This window comes from Pipistrellus kuhlii, unplaced genomic scaffold, assembly GCF_014108245.1.
Source record: "Pipistrellus kuhlii isolate mPipKuh1 unplaced genomic scaffold, mPipKuh1.p scaffold_m20_p_3, whole genome shotgun sequence".
Classification (NCBI taxonomy): domain Eukaryota; kingdom Metazoa; phylum Chordata; class Mammalia; order Chiroptera; family Vespertilionidae; genus Pipistrellus; species Pipistrellus kuhlii.
This window is the reverse complement of record NW_023425529.1, coordinates 54,017,740-54,034,718: the sequence shown is the minus strand read 5'-3', so window position 1 is coordinate 54,034,718 and position 16,979 is coordinate 54,017,740. Positions and strand designations below refer to the sequence as shown.

At 41.9% G+C, this 16,979-nt stretch overlaps 1 protein-coding gene and 1 long non-coding RNA gene across 3 annotated transcripts in view; both read right to left on the bottom strand.

Annotated features, from left to right (window-relative positions):
• Positions 1-16,979, bottom strand: part of RASSF3 (Ras association domain family member 3) — an 82,833-nt gene that overhangs the window by 55,941 nt on the left and 9,913 nt on the right. The gene's annotated exons all lie outside the window — the stretch shown is intronic.
• On the bottom strand, positions 5,505-9,419 carry LOC123653200. Its single transcript, XR_006742864.1, has 2 exons — positions 6,565-9,419; positions 5,505-6,479 (listed from the first exon to the last, which is right to left on the bottom strand). It is a non-coding gene; the product is annotated as an uncharacterized LOC123653200 (long non-coding RNA).

Sequence of the window (16,979 nt, the reverse complement as noted above, 5' to 3'; positions counted from 1 at the left end):
ACTGAGCTATCTGCACTGAGTAGTTTCCTTCTTCACCACACTCTGCATTGAGGATACCCATTGATACTTACCGTATTTTTCGGACCATAAGACGCTCTGGACCATAAGACGCACCAGTTTTTAGAGAAGGGAAATGAAGAAAAAAAGATTCTGAAACAAATAGTGTCCTAAAATATTTTATGTGCATTAAAACCCAACATCACAGTAATAAACACATATAATCAACCCTGTAAAGTAAACAGCAGCATTTAGAACCATTTTAGAGCCGGGCAAGCACACAGAGACCACACAGAGCCAGGCAAGTAAAAAAAACTTTTTTTTTAAAGTATATGTGTAGGCTATATTTGGACCATAAGAGGAAAAAGTCCGTCTTATGGTCCGAAAAATACGGTAACTGGCACCAATGACCATCAGTTGATATTACAAACCATTAACAGATATATTGCTTATTCTATATTCCATTTCCCCCCCCAAACCACAAATTTTCACAGTTAGTTCCATTATAGTTCCAATAAAATATGAGCATACAAGTTAAAAAGAGATAATTTCTTAATCCTCAAACTTCCCATTTTAAAGATAGCTCTGAAGCACCACCTATGGCAGGTGCTACCTAAGGCCAATGAATAGGAAGCTAATTCCCTTCCCTATATTCAAGCAACTGCTGGGGTCATAACCTACAGAAAGTCCTACACATGCACCAAAGGAAACACATAAAGATGTTTATTGCAATGTCATTTGTTATAGAGAAAAATGGGAGGAAATAACAATTAAATGTTCATCAGCAGGAAAATGGATACACTGTGGTGTGTTGATCAGTTTAAAAGAACAAACTAGAGCAACAAAGATCCAGCTCAAAAGCAAGGTTGAGCAACAGAAGTGACCTATAAAGAAAATGTTTTCATAGCAGTAAAATAACACTAACAATGACAACTATTTACACAGACACACAGAGAAGACGTATAAAATACATGGGCAGCAATGACCAAAAAAGAACTGGGAAGGCCCTAGCTGGTTTGGCTCAATGGCTAGAACGCTGGCCTTCGGACTGAATGGTCCTGGGTTTGATTCCGGTCAAAGGACACATGCCTGGGTTGGGGGCTCATTCCCCAGAAAGGGGGCAGAGGGTGCAGGAGGCAGCCAATCAATGATTCTTTCCCATCATTGATGTTTCTAGCTCTCTATCCCTCCCCCTTCCTCTCTAAAATCAATTTTTTTTTTTAAGTATTTTTAAAAGAACTGGAAAGAAAGGGAAGGAGAAAATTGGGGCCAGGAAGTGATTCCAGGGGTTTCAAAAGTATCTATAGCCCGAACTGGTTTGGCTCAGTGGATAGAGCATCGGCCTGTGGACTCAAGAGTCCCAGGTTTGATTCCAGTCAAGGGCATGTACTTTGGTTGCAGGCACATCCTCAATAGAGGGTGTGCAGGAGGCAGCTGATCAATGTTTCTCTCTCATCAATGTTTCTAACTCTCTGTCCCTCTCCCTTCCTCTCTGTGAAAAATCAATAAAATATATTTTTTTAAAGAGTATTCATAATACTATTCATAATACCTCTATTTACCAACTATTATTTAAAAATTACTATATTCTGAATTACTTTAGTAAACTGAACAAAACATTATTTAACATTTTGACCTGTTTCAAGAAATTCATATTTATTTTGACAATAGCTCAAAAACAATTCTCTTTATTTTCCTTTTTAATATAAATTTGGACTCTAGCAAAAATGTCTGATTTGATAACTACAGAAAAAGAGTGAAATGGAACATCCTAAATGAAGAGCTATCCCAATCTCATAGACTACTGTGCAGGGTTTCTAGAAAGTAACTACCCACACTAACCTACCCCTGGAGATGATCCCATCAGAGACATGTGTGGCATTTCTGAAACTAAGTCTATAAAGCTCATTACATTTTTGAGGTGATCTAAACCTTTTCAATACAGAAACCAGTGCTTTCTCTACAGAAAAATAAAAGACACTTGTCATTGTTTGAGCTTCTAGCCTTTCAAAACCCAAAGCCAAGCTCCTACCACCGTCAGGTCTGCCTCTTCCTATTCGGCCTCCAGGTACCCACCGCTCAGCACTTACACATATAAATAAACCAAGGGTATGTTTATGGGTCTTCTGGTGTGTTTGTCTTAATTTCTTTGGGTTGCTCTATGCTCATTACAGAGCTGTTACAATTCACACGTGGCATCATATTATGTTGGTCTCCGCGTGTAATCCCAGAGTTCCTTATACGAAAGGAGTACTCTTTCAGAATAAACCCAACTGTATGCCCTGCTGAGCTCTGCGCATGGGCCCTGCTCAGTAATACTTACTGCAAACATTCCAGCAACGTCAGTGCAACAACAAGGGTGTGAGTCACTTATTTTAATTTTGGAACACACCCACGTCTTTTAAATTCTCTTTCTGATCTGAGAGGTAAACAAAAATGCAGCAACATACAACCATCTTCTGGAATGCCTTCCTTTACCACTCCTTAAAACAAATTTCCAAAGCCTACAATTACAGACTGCTCTTTAAATTACAATAAACCATGCAGACATCCCTAGCTTTTTTGGAATTGTGAGCCACTCCCATTATAATTATCGTAATTCCCACCCATGTTATACATGCGCATTTTTAACATTGCAATGAGTGTAATCCGTATGAAAGTAAGAATGCTATAAACTGAAAGGTCTTGGGCCTCTTCTGAATATACACGGTACATATTCAATATAAGCAGAACTGTATATTTCTAGGGATTTCAAGGTAAACCATGATGTAAAAGGAGACTCCCTATCTTCATAATCTGGTCCCCATCCCCTTTCCACCATCCACCTCTTGACTTCAGACTACACCATCCAGATTAATTTAACCTCAACCTTATGATTTCCCTTCCCGCCGCCCCCCATCCCGAGGCCCAAGCTGCATGCACTCAGCACAGAGTCTTATGCTGATGTTTGCTAATGTGGCAGTCACCCTAAATATAGACTGTCACTTCCCCTGCTCTAAAAGTGTGGGCTCTCATACCAGACTGCCCAGTTTCTCATCCTGGTTCCTCTATTTAGCAGCTACTATTTAACCTCTCTGGGCCTCTTCCATGCTTCTCTGAGCTGGTGTGAGGATGAGCTGAACCTATAAAGGTAAAATGCCTTGTAAGTGCACCACACACATGAGCCATTGGCTCTCAGCAGTCAGTGTGCCTCTTCCACTGTGTTGAAAATGGTCTCTTCTTAGCTGAAAACAACAACAAAATACTCCTTTTCTGTACTCTGATCCACTCCTCACAAAACTTCACTTCTGACATCAGATAGATGGGGTTTTGCCCCACACCAAGCAAGTCTCTGCAGATGATCACCTGTGTGTTCCGCAATTTAATTCATTCTAACATTAACTACCTGGGGTTAGCACAGACCCCCTAGCTCTTTTTGTTAAGTGAAAAAATCCTTTTTCTGCACGATCCGGTATATAGCATTAAGGTAAGAAACAATATATGCAGTGTTATACTTGTTTTAAATGTCGCAATGGTTTTGAGGCTCCCAGGTGTGTTTTTTTTCCTTCGAAAACAGGTCCAAGTGGCTCTTTATGTCTTAAAGGTTGCCGGCCCCTCCCCTAGGTTCACTATGGGCTCGATCTCACAAGACTTCCTTCCACTTCAGATGCCAATGGCAAGTCCAGGTGGTCACCTGTGCTTCTGACAGTCCCAAGTCCCTCCCATTCAGGTTCAGTGATTTGCCAGAATGGCTCAAGAACTTAAGGAAGTGCTTTTTTATTTACTATTCCCCACTTATTACAAAGGACACAATGAGGAGCAGCCGAAGGAAGAGAGGCATTGCATGAGGCCCATGGGAAGGGGCTCAGAGTCTCATGTTCTTTCCAAGGGTGCCGCCTCCCAGCACCTCCCGGTGTTCACCAACCAGGAAGCTCTCCGACCCCATCAGTCAGCATTTTTATGGAGGCTTCGTGACATAGGCACGACTGATTAAATCACTGGCACTGGTGACTCAGCTCAATCTCTGGTCCCTATCTGCTTCCCCTGAAACCAGCCTCCAAATACTTAGAGCAAGCATGTTGAACTCAAAGGCTAAAACAGGCCGAATAAACAAGGTTTAAGTTTATGCGGGCTGCAAAAAAACCCAAAAGCTTCACTTTCCATAGAAACGTAGGTTTATTTCGATAGAGACATGCTGAATACAAAGGGCTGAAATAAATGAGTCATTGTTAACATAAAATATAGACCGTTTTTATAAAAACTAATATTCTTTCTTGAACATTAACTTACCAGACACTGAATAACTGCACAAATTAATAAGCCTAACTCAAATAAACCTATTTTTCTTATTCTCCGAAAGTGAAATATTCCCTTTTGCGCACACCAAACAAGTCAGTCCAAGACTAATGACGTGGCAATCAGCTGCTAAAATATTCGCTGCTAGTACCGTTTCCCCGAAAATAAGACAGTGTCTTATATTAATTTTTTCTCCCAAAGTTTTGCTAGGTCTTATTGTCTTACCTTTCCATGCGCTAGGTCTTATTTTCGGAGGATGTCTTATTTTTGGGGAAACGTGGTATTAGCAAAGAGAAATGGTGTGCCTGTGCGTAAGGCGCATTATGGAAATGAATGCAACAAATTACAGTAATCAGTTATTAGCGAACACTGTAGTTCAGTTATTAATAATTATGTATGACAGGATATTGTAAAAATTAAAGTTATGAAATTTTTATTAAACTCTTCTTACCTACTGTTGTATTGGCTGGGCTGTAAAAATATTCATTGTGGGCCGCATGTGACCCATGGGCCATAAGTTTGACATGCTTGACTTAGAGGTTTTCAAAAGTCACCTTCTTTGCCCAGCCCGTGGGGTAGTGGTTGAGCAGTGACCTATGAACCGGGAGGTCACGGTTCCATTCCCAGTCAGGGCACATGCCCAGGTTGTAGGCTCCATCTCCAGGATGGAGCTGATTCTCTCTCACCACTGATGTTTCTCTCTCTCCCTCTCCCTTCCTCCCTGAAATCAATAAAAATATAAATTTTTAAAGTCACCTCATTTAACAAACTAAAGTGTGATTGAAAGGGGCTTGTTATGAATACCAAAAGACACTTCTGTCACTTTTATAGAAATTCCCACTTAGGAAATTTCAAGGGTTTTTGGAGTTTTGTTCCAGGAACAAATATATATTTCTTGTTATAAATCACAATATCGCAATGGTTCTGTATGACTTGCCACCACCCAGAGCCAAGCACTGGGAATAAAGCAGGAAGAGTGATCTCTTTTCTGCAGCGTTAAATCGAAGTGGAAGAAGGCGGGCCGGGGTGGCTCAGTGGTTGAGCTCTGACCTAGGCACCAGTAGATCACAGCTGCATTTCGGGTCAGGGCACACACCCGGGTTGTGGGCTTGCTCCCCAGTGTGGGGCATGCAAGAGGCAACTGATCAATGGTTCTCTCTCATCATTGATGTTTTTACCTCTCTCTCCCTCTCCCTTCCTCTCTGAAATCAAATTTTTTTTTTTAATTGTTTAATGGAAGTAGTACAGAGAGGAGTGGGCACTCAGAGAGAACACTTGCCATCACTCACATCCCTACACAAATTCTAGAACACCCAACAAACTGCTGGAAATCCCAGATTTAAAATACTCATTTCTGTTTTAATTCACATTTCCACAGAAGAGCAGTATTACCTGCTTACACATGTTAGGAAGGAAAGCAGAAAAATGAAGATTCTTATGGGAAATCCCAAAGCAAGGTTCTACAAATCAGTATTTAGTTTAAATATAAATTGTTACCAGCCTATTTTCTGAAAAAAGATAAAATCCACTTAAGGGTTTTCTTTTTCATTCCTCTCTGGACATTTCATTAAAATACCAATTATTAGGTATCCTGGTGCCAAAAGCAGGGAGTAACATGCAATGATACCACATTCAACGCAGTATATTTCATCTTCAAAGACTTCTCAGAAATCCAACCCACTACTCCTCACCAGTCTTCTGAAGTCTCTTATCAACAATAATAAACAGAAGAATTGAAGAAACGGAGTTTAACCCGAGAGGAAAAAAACCGCTAAGATAACAGCATTTCTATTGAAGCGTACTGACTGGACTTCCTAACATCTTCTTGCTGTGTTAATTTTCGGCTGTTTGGGGGGCATGTCCACATTCTGGTCATCAAAGGCTTTGCTCTAAGAAAGTTAAAAATACACTGAAGTGGTCTGAGAAGTTTTCTTTTACGGTCCACGGCCACATCAAGGTTTATTTTTCTCGCGTTCCTTCAAATAAATCTCAACTACTTCCAATTCAAGGATGATGAGCTCATGCTCCAAATCTTTGTCTCTTGCCATGACCACTCTCCCCGGCTTCAGGCCCCTGGGTTCTGGGTGCCAGCTGATTGCTACACAAACGTTCTGCAAAGGTGCCCAACACTGAACTGTCCCACCGCCTCCTCACTAGGCCGGCTTCTCCTCCTCTGGTGTCTCTGTTTCCTCAATGGCAATGCCACCCTCTCAGGCACCTTCCATACCGCCGCCTCCTCCTTTTCCCTCCTCTCGGTCCACCCCTTGGTCAATCTGGTGCTAATCTGCCCACCAGACTTCTGGAATCATCTCTCCCACTGCAGCTGTCCCATTTGTAGCTCTAATGACCTTCACCCAGGTGACTGCAATAGCCGCCCAAACAACATCCCTGACTCTCTCTCACTCTGCTATCGGCTTCAAAGTCATAGACCTGACCAGGTTACTTCTCCCTGAATGGCTCCTCCTTGCCCAGACCACGCCCACGGGGGGACGTCATTTGTTCCACCCACCACGCCAGCTGGTTCTCTAGAAAAAGCAGCCTCCCTCTTCTGCCTCTGCGCCTCTGCAGGCTTCTCTCCACACACGTATGCACACCCACCTCGTCGATCAAAATCCACCTGCCACTCATCAAACTCCTAGTCACCTATCACCCCTTATATCATGTACATACGTGTGTCGGATTTAACGTCCCCACCGCCCCCCATTCTCCGAATACCAGCCCCCCAATGGCCCAACTTCTTGGCTTTTCTGCTGCACTTTCCCTTGTTCTTGAGGTGAGCCTCCTCCTCGGCTCTCAGCACACACCCACTCTCTCCTGGTTTTCTTCCCATTTCCCCCACCCACTCACCCTGGTTATCGCCAGAGACACACACACCCTTCTTCTTTGCATGGTAGTATCCTCCGTGCTCCTGACAACCTCATGGTTTCAACAGATCCCAAGGCTCTCTCCCTAGACCAGGTCTACCTTTTCTATCTTATAGGTAAACGCAGAAAACCTTTATACCCTACAGACATCTCAATTCACACACCCAGATTCATTCACTCATTATTTACTGACGGCCTGGAATCAGTGCATTGTCTGAACTTACCCTCCCTCCCAAACCTGACATTTCTCCTATATTCCCTTTCTTGGTGAGGGACAGCAACATCCTTCCTGCCACCCAAGCCAGAAACCCACACTTCATCCCCGACTCCTCTCTCTCACCCCAACACCCACATTCAATGTTACCAAATCCTCCTAATTCCCCGATACCTCCAACCTGGCCCCTCCTCCAGTTGATCTCCACTCTCACTGCCTTCATTGCCCATCCCAGCCGCAAAACAGCCACTGAGGACTGGCTAGAATTTTCTCCTGAGGTGGATGTGGTTGGTATATGTTGACAGCTACAAAGAAAGGCTCAAAACTTCCAAGCAGGTTTTAACTTTATATTTCTCTCTTACTTGGTGACAAACTATACATCTGGGGAAATCTATTACTTTACAGTTGAAGCCCACATTCTCCTTTCTGTCCACTAAAATTGTTAAAACCCTAAGTGCCCAAATGAATAGAATACCTTTGTATGACATCAGAGAGAATTCAGATAATGGTAATAACTATACCTTTAGGATCTGGACACTCGGTGCTTTGTTGCACACAAAATACTAACACTGTACTCTATTTCATCTAAACCATTTTGACATGATACTCATTTTCATATGGCGAACATTTCAAGTTCAAATGAACACAATGTAAGAAACTACCTACATCAGCCATCTCTTCATATCATCACATCACACATTTTCCAAATTTAAAACATACCACATATTTTCAGGGATACTGCGATGTATTTAATGTAAAGAAATAGAGTCGCTAGAAAAATAATTAGTTATTATTTCCATGGCTGAAAAAATGCCGTGTAATTATGCACTTAAGTGTGTTCCATCCAACTACTAAAAGAATAGTAGAAAACCTCAGACTCTTCAGGTTAAAATGAGCCATTTCCGCTAATCCATTTCTTTGGAGTTAAAGTTATGTCATCCTAAATTATCAATAATCATCCCAATGTTTAAAAGTCCAATTTTGAGGAAATATCTTCCCCCTTAGGGTCCTGCTGAAATAGCCCCTGAAGTGTACATGAAATTTAAGACAGATTAAAGTTCTAAATCAATGGCTCAGATTAAAAATAATTCTCCTCAGGAAAGATGTCTGAATAATGAGTCAAATTAATCATCACATTCAAGAATCTTTGAACATGGTTTCTATAAAAGCCAAGGTCCCTAGATCTTAAGAGCTTTCGATCGTGTCAGGAGGGCAATTCTAAAATGTAGCAATCAGAGGACAAGACATGATTAAGAAATGAGCCTTGAACGGGGTGGGTATTCTGGGACCGAGGATTAGAGAGACGAAGTCTCTCTACACAGAGTGTGGGCAAGGGGCAGCAGCCTCGGGAGCCTCCCATTTGGATATGTTATATTAGACAGCAGCTGCTGATGTTCTGTAACAAAATCTAACTTGCTAAAGAAGTTTTCTAAGAACATTTACCTGGCAAGGGTTTGTGCAGACCAGTTGGAATAAAGGAGACACTAAAAACAAAAAATTAAATCTTCCAAAGGAAATGAATAACCTTTCACTCCCAGATGCTGCCCCAACCACAAGCACGTAGCCCTCCAGGAAGCACAGTGACGAAATGCCCTAGCATTCTCAGCAGGCAGAGGACTCTCCCACAGCCATCCTGCCCCGTCTGAGGAACGTGGCATTGCTGGTGGGCTCCTTCTTAAATGCTTCTTGCCTTTACATCAATAACTCCTGCGATATAAACGTTCAGAACAATTAGGTGTCCCCGTTAGCCTGCAGGAAGTCCATCCTTGTTGGTACTGTACAGGGATGAAGTCAATATACCACTCATGGCCCCTTGATTTCTTTCCTGAGACTTTCCCTTTTTAGGAAAAGAAATCATTTTACATGTTATACTCGTTTCTCAAACACCAATGACTAATCAATTCCCTTAAGTTCAACCCCACCCAACCAGATGTGGCCTAAGCTAGCTATTTCCAAACTAATTCATTTGGCATCTTAATTCATTTCATTGAATCTCTTTCCAGCCTTGTCTCTGTGACTCTCCCCCAATCAGGAATTCAGGTCTAGAATAAATCTGTCGTAGTACTGGGCAGGGCAAGAGCCATAAAAGGCGTTTCAGTGCCCTTCTCACATTGGCAGGAACCTTATGTCACCTCCTCAAAGAGCTGAGAAAGAGGAACGGTGTCCGATCCACGCCCGTCCTACAGGATGACGAAGTGCAGGTTGTGAGGACACTACGGAAGGCGGCCCAGTGGCCGGGTCTACAGGAGGAAATGCGGCGTCCACACTGAACGGGGCAGCGGGAGAAAGCTGGAGGTCCGACTGCTCGGGTGGGCTCGCCCCAGCAAGGTGCTCTCACTAGACGGAAGCTGGACAATGACCCCCAAAAAAGCCTGGAACATAAAGCCAAATCTCTCCAAGTACGAAAGGAAAAGGGCAAATGCAAAGGAAAAAACTATTGAGAAGATGCAGAAGTAATCTTCTACACAACTTTCACTGAATCATATTAAAATGGAAAAAAATAAAAGCTCCTTCCAAACTGATTTTAATTAGTAATGTGAATACCACCAGAAATAATAAAAGTTAGCCTACATTGAAAATATACTTATATGTAGATAATGGTTCAAGTCCTTCATATGAATTAAGGACAATCACTTACATAAGAGTATATCAGGAACACTACAGTTCAGTCAAATTAAAAAAAAATGTTAGGTGGTTAAAAATATTCACAGTGGCATTCAGGATATAAAGCCAGCTTCAGACAACCCATTTATTGTCAGAATCACAAGCAAAGGAAAGGGAGGCTGGCAGTGAGGAGGGAAGAGCCAGCCCCAGTGGCTGGCCCGAAGGAAGAGGTTTCCCACCAGATTCCAGCCCTCCGACCCTTTACGGAGCATACATGAACTGGGAGCGCCAGCCAGACTGATCACCCAACTCGCTGAGCTTTCTTCAATGCCTGCATCCAAATTTTGCATCAGCCGAAACCGGTTTGGCTCAGAGTAGAGCGTCGGTCTGCGGACTGAAAGGTCCCAGGTTCGATTCCGGTCAAGGGCATGTACGTTGGTTGCGGGCACATCCCTGGTAGGGGGTGTGCAAGAGGCAGCTGATCGATGATTCTCTCTCATCGATGTTTCTAACTCTCTATACCTCTATCTTCCTCTCTGTAAAAAAATCAATAAAATATATTTAAAATATATGTGTTTATATATATATATGTTTATATATATATATATATATATATGTGTGTGTGTTTATATTTATTTATTTATTTGTTTGTTTGTTTGTTTGTTTGTTTGTTTGTTTTTTAATTTGCATCAGCAAGCTTGTTTCTGAGCCTCGGATGTGTCCAACAGGGCTGGCCCCCCTGAGAGCCGAGAGGCGTGCTGTGGGTGGGAGGCAAGGCCTGGGAAGCCGGCCACAGCACCTCCCTCTGCAGCGCCTGACAGGGTTCACACAAATGACATCATTTGATCTGATCTTACACAAACCAGAAACAAGACAGTGACTAAGTCCCCAAACAATGAGCACAAGGTGATCTAAACCTCCTGGAGGAAAAAGGAAGGCCCCTGGGAGGAAGCAGGATTTGTCACGGGTCCATCAGGCAGCCAGGGAGAGACTCTCCCGCAGCCTGGGGCAGACAAGAGAGGGAATACGGAGGAAGTTGGAAAGGAAAAAATAAAAACTGTCATACAATGTGCTAATTTATACATCAACTATTGGACAAAAGAACCACACTTTCATCCGCTGCTCATTGGGGAATGGGTGAAGACTCTGATGGGTAGCCTCGGGCTTGGTAAGAAGGAAGCAGCCCTTTCACCAGAAAACAGAGGCGCCGCAGACACAGAGATGAGAGACAGAGACACAGAGACCAGAGACAAAGAGAGAGAGAACATTAAGTATCCAGGAATGGCTAAAGCTCCTTCTTAATTACACTGAGATTCCCAATTCATTTTGGTCACTTAATTAGACACAACCTAATTTCCTGTTATTCTGGCAAAACCGAAACAATCCACAGCAAACAGACACAGACATTCCGTGGGCAAAAGTAACATTGTTTCTTTAAGCCACCTACATAAAATAGTTACATTTTCATAGCTGGGAAATCACTAACCACAGTCAAGCATCCCTGAATTTACCTCTGCGGTGCCCCTGACCGTGGATCTGCTTAAGGCCTAAGAATAAAAGGAAATTAGATTGTATCTAATTAAGTGGATGGATTATTAGTTCACTTCAAATCTCTCAACCACCGTCAGTTCTCCATTATACCTAGAACCCTGAAGTGAAAAGTACATGATCATATAGAGTAGAACTTCTTAAATAACAAATACTAATACTTATTACTGTTTATTACTGACAGGCAGGCTGCAACTTTACAGATGAGGAGACTGAGGCTTAAAGAGGTGCCATGACTTGCCCAAGACAACACAGCACAGATGTAGCTCAAGCTGTCTTCATACAACCGTAAATTAATGAAGAATACACACACCTTTTAGCCTATTACAAAACCCAGTTCCCTTTCTTGGTTTCAATAGTAAGAGAGTTTTTAGCCCTCACCTCAAAAGATCAAGATTCACTGTAATGTTACCTTTGAAACTGCACAGAACTACCGCTCTGGGAATGAATTTTAAGTTGACTTGCTGATACAGATGCTAGGTTTGCCTTTTTGACAAGTATTCCCCTTTCCCTACATGACCTACCTCCCAATCCTCTCCACCCGATGGCAGGAATAATCTCCCTCTGGGTACAGTTCAGAGAACAAACTCCCTCCGGCGGAGACCATCAGGACTGCCAAGCACCGGAGCCCCCCTCGCACAGCAGCCCTGCCTTCTTTCCAGCCTCACAGGTCACACCTCGCCACGGCTGTCATCAGGGAGAGCGGGGGGGGGGGGGGCCTTTCTATTGTACCTGCACAGGGATCGGCAAGGGCAGGACCTTCCCCCCAAAGGAAAACTGGCAAAAACAAAACAACCCGCAGCAAACAGACACAGACCTTCGCGGGTAAAAGCCACGTTGTTTCTTTAAGCCACCTACATATTACCGTGTTTCCCCGAAAATAAGACCTACTTACAGGTTTCCTTCTGAGTGAAATATAAGGCATCCCCCCGAAAATATGGCCCCCCTAGGCTAAACATGAGAGATTTGGTCCACTGATTCTGAAAGAAATGGAGTCACAAGAAATTCACCAGGAAATTCAGGAATTGGATTGTTATGATGGTGTTCCAGAAGATGACGACATGATTGTCATTGAATAAATGAGTAAATTCTTGATACTGTAGGATTCACAGTTTGTCTGGTTTGTGTTGACAACTACCGTACTACCGTACCGTATACAGGTAATAAATTTCCTTTATTTTCATTTAACAATAAATGTGTACCGTATTCTTCTTCATGGAAAAATAAGACATTCCCTGAAAATAAGACCTAGCGCATCTTTGGGAGCAAAAATTAATATAAGACATTGTCTTATTTTCGGGGAAACAGGGTGTTTACATTTTCATAGGTGGGAAATCACAGTCAAGCACCCTTGACTTCACCTCTGCCATGCCACTGATCATGGATCTGCTTAAGGCCTAAACCGATAAAACTTCTTTTTTTAAAAATATATTTTATTGATTTTGTGCAGAGAGGAAGGGAGAGAGATACAGAGTTAGAAACATCGATGAGAGAGTCATCGATCAGCTGCCTCTTGCACACCCCCTACTGGGGATATGCCTGCAACCAAGGTACATGCCCTTGACCAGAATCGAACCCGGGACCTTCCAGTCCCCAAGCTGATGCTCTATCCATTGAGCCAAACCGGTTTCGGCCCGATAAAACTTCTGTTAGTTTCATTTATCATCTCAAACCTTTCACTGAAATTAGAGTCCGAGAAATCAACTGAATTTTAATTCCTTTTGAATGCTCTATTAACTGTAAAGCACTAGGGAAAATTAATTTCATTTTAGTGTTGGTATTTCCCCTCCTCCCTAATACATGTAGCTATGTGGTTTTCTGTTTTCTTAAAAAAAAAAAAATTGTTATGTTGTTTGAGAACTATAGCACACACATAAATTTCTATGCCTTACCTTGCAAAATAGCGAAAAAATAATCCTCAAAACAAGCATCTGTGGGGAATGTTCAGAGTAAGTTTGAGTTGCCTAAGGCTAGAATGATTAAGGAAGATTCACAATCTACCTAAAGTCAGAAATAACTTCTTACCTTTTCAAAAGATTCGCTTAATGAAAAACACTCTGTAACAAGCAACAAACTAAATCAGGGCAAACGAGGAGTTAATCAGAGGAAGAGAGATTAAGCAACGATGTTCACCAGAGGCAAGCCTTCCGGTAGACAGGGCTGCTGCCGGGAGTCCATCTACTGGCAATTTTTCAACAAAAGACAATAAGCTGATAAGTAAATAGTATAAATATCCTCTTTGGTAGGTGGGGATGTTAGCTGTTGGTCCCACCATCCCAGTCTGGTTAGAAGATAATTTGGGTTCCTCCTAATTCTGCTGCGGTGGTTGGGGAACTTGCACTAAACGGATTGAAATTCAAAGATAAACAGGCGCTTCCAGTCACCCTTGGACCCACAAGCTTAGTAAGAGCCGCATCACCCAGCTCCCCACCCTCCCTATCCCATGGAGTGTCTCACAGGACGCGGGCGGGGGCTTGTCACTGCAGGAGCAACAAGTATTTTGTTCCCTCCTTTCAGTGATGTCAGCCTGAAACACAACCTAAGGTATTTCAAAATGCCAGAATGTGTGTCTTTGGTACAAACAGAGTAAGCAAAAAAAATAAAATAAAAAATAACCTAAAGTTCAGCTGACCGCAAAAAGGAGAAGCATCTACCGAGATAAATGTTTGCATAGCACTTAGGAGCAATGCTCTCAGGACTTCCGCCTACCTCACGGACACATGGTCAAGGCCATGCAGGAACAAAGCTCACACCAAGAAGCCCCACTCGGAATTAGAAAACATGTTACATTCACTATTAACTAAAGGAATGCAAATTAAATACCCTAGAGATAGATGCCTTTACAAAGTTTTCCCCTCTATTTTAATGACTATATCCAGTGGAGCTAAGGGCGAACTGCATGAAACTAGTTAAAAATGGAGCCCGAGCCCTAGCCACTTTGGCTCAGGGGATAGAGCCTGCGGACTGAAAGGTCCCAGGTTCAATTCCAGTCAAGGGCATGGACCTTGGTTGCGGGCACATCCCCAGCAGGAGGCAGCTGACGTTTCTTCTCTCTCATTGATGTTTCTAACTCTATCCCTCTCTCTTCCTCTCTGCAAAAAATCAATAAAATATTTTTTAAATGTAACCCTAAAGCCATAAAAATGGTCACACCCTCCTGCTCAGTAAAATTCCATTTTGTACATCTGCCCTAAAAAATTAACCCATAATGGAAAAGATTTCTTACTCTATGTTTATTACAGTAGCAAAAATTAGAAACTTCCAAGTTTTCCAGTCTTTGGGGAATCATGCCTATTGGGAAAATACAAAGTGGACCTGAAAATGATGGGTGACATCATGCAGCAACACCCCCTTGTTCACAGTGGCATTATTCACAATAGCCGAAAGGGGGCAGCAATTCAAACATTCACTGACTGACAAATGGATAAACAAAATGTGTTACATGCATACAATAGGATATTAATCAGACTTAATTACAGGGAGGAAACTATGACATCTACTACGACATGGACAAGCCTTGAGTGAAATAAGCCAGTTACAAAAAGACCAATAGCGTATGGTTTCACTAGTTTTAGATGACTACAATAGTTAAACTCATAGCAACAGAAAGTAGAATGGTAATTGCCAGCAGCAGGGGGAGAAATGGAGAATTGTTTAATGGGTAGTTTCAAGCTTTTCAAGGTGAGAAGATTCTGAAGATTGGATGTACAACTGTATAAATTTACTTAACCCTACTGAACTGCACACTTCAAAATGGTTAAGTGGTAAATTTTGTTATATATGTGTGAAAGAAAAAAGCCACCTGCTAACCTGAAAAGCTCAGGGAAGGCCTGCATGGCAGTCTTGCAAACCCAGAGACCTAAGATAACCACAAAAGATGGTTTGAAAATTAAATATCTAACAGGTTATAGTAGGTAGTCATGTCCCAGATATTTTCCCAGACAAAGATCAACTTTGATCTTTTTACTGAGCCCATTTGCCTTTTTGCCTCTAAGATAACATATCTGTGAGATGTCTGGGTAACTTGTAACTTCCCTTTTTCCGGAGCCCCTGGGGAACAACCAAATGTGGTGGGCGCCAGGACAGATGCCTCAAATTCCTTCTTTATCATGTTAATTGTTCCTGCACTCACCTGAGTATACATCCATCATTTTACTTTTTATCCAGTCCCAGGAGTTTCCCACCGCTTTGCTTTCTCCCACCTCCTTACTCCATCACCAATGAATTTCATGTAACTCACCTATGTCCCTCCTTTGATTTCAGTGTATAAATAGAGAAATGTAACCCGCCATTCTTCGGAGCATTATCTCAATCCATTGAGGTTTTGCCTGGCAATTGTCGACAGTTTTGGCTCAAATAAACTCATTAAAAAATTCTTTACAGGTTTCAATGTTTTTTTTCGTTAACATATGTTATGCATATATGTCAGTGTATATGTATGTACCAGTACAGAACAATTATATTCATGTAAAACAGACCAAGGAAAAAAACTACCCTGTTTCCCCGAAAATAAGACAGTGTCTTATATTAATTTTTTCTCCCAAAGTTGAGCTAGGTCTTATTTTCAGGGGATGTCTTATCTTTCCATGCGCTAGGTCTTATTTTCGGGGAAACACGGTAGTAAACAATTCTGCAAAATTGTATTTGGATTAGGGTAGTAAGATAATGGACAATTTCCCCCCACCCCCAAACTCTGTGATGTGACTTTTATAGCTCTCTTGTCATTTTAAAAACTTTTAAGAACATATTTCTCTAACTACCCAAATCCCAAAGCTTAAAGTCCTTCCGGGGGAGGGGGGGGGGGGAGGCATGCTTATGAGAAATTACTCAATGTTTTTTAGCAAATTACTCAACATTTTTAGCAAAAAAGATGGAAGCCAAATTTTTTACTAAGGTCTTGCTCTTTACAACATATGAGAGATTATCTAAATTAACTACTCACTAAACTCCAAGAGAGAACGTTTCCATTTGTTTGGTTCACCAAATCCCTAGCACCAGTCTGAACACTGGTATTCAACAGATTTGCAAAATAAATTTAGAAAACTACCTTCACAATCTTTTTTTTTTTTAATGTACATATTTATTTTATGATAGTCTTTAGCCAAAAGAAAGACAAAAGCACTGCTGGCCTAGATACCTTCACAATCTTAACACACACACCAACTAGCATTAACTTCATGAAAACACTTTGCTGATTGCATTCTAAATCTCTAAATCCGAGATCTTCTAAATCTATTCTTCTGGTCTCCAATTCCCAAATTCATCCTTTTCGGTCCTCTAATTATCTCACTTTGTTTAGCATCTGGAAAAAGAACTGAGTGCTGCAATATATAATTAGTAAATTATTCTTAGCTGGCAGAACCCTGTACCAGCAGTAAGCAATTACAGGCCATAAAACGCATATCCCCCGTGCTGCTTTAATACTCTGCGACATGATGGGCCCCGTTCTCTGTAAACTGGGGGCGTAGCTGCGGTTT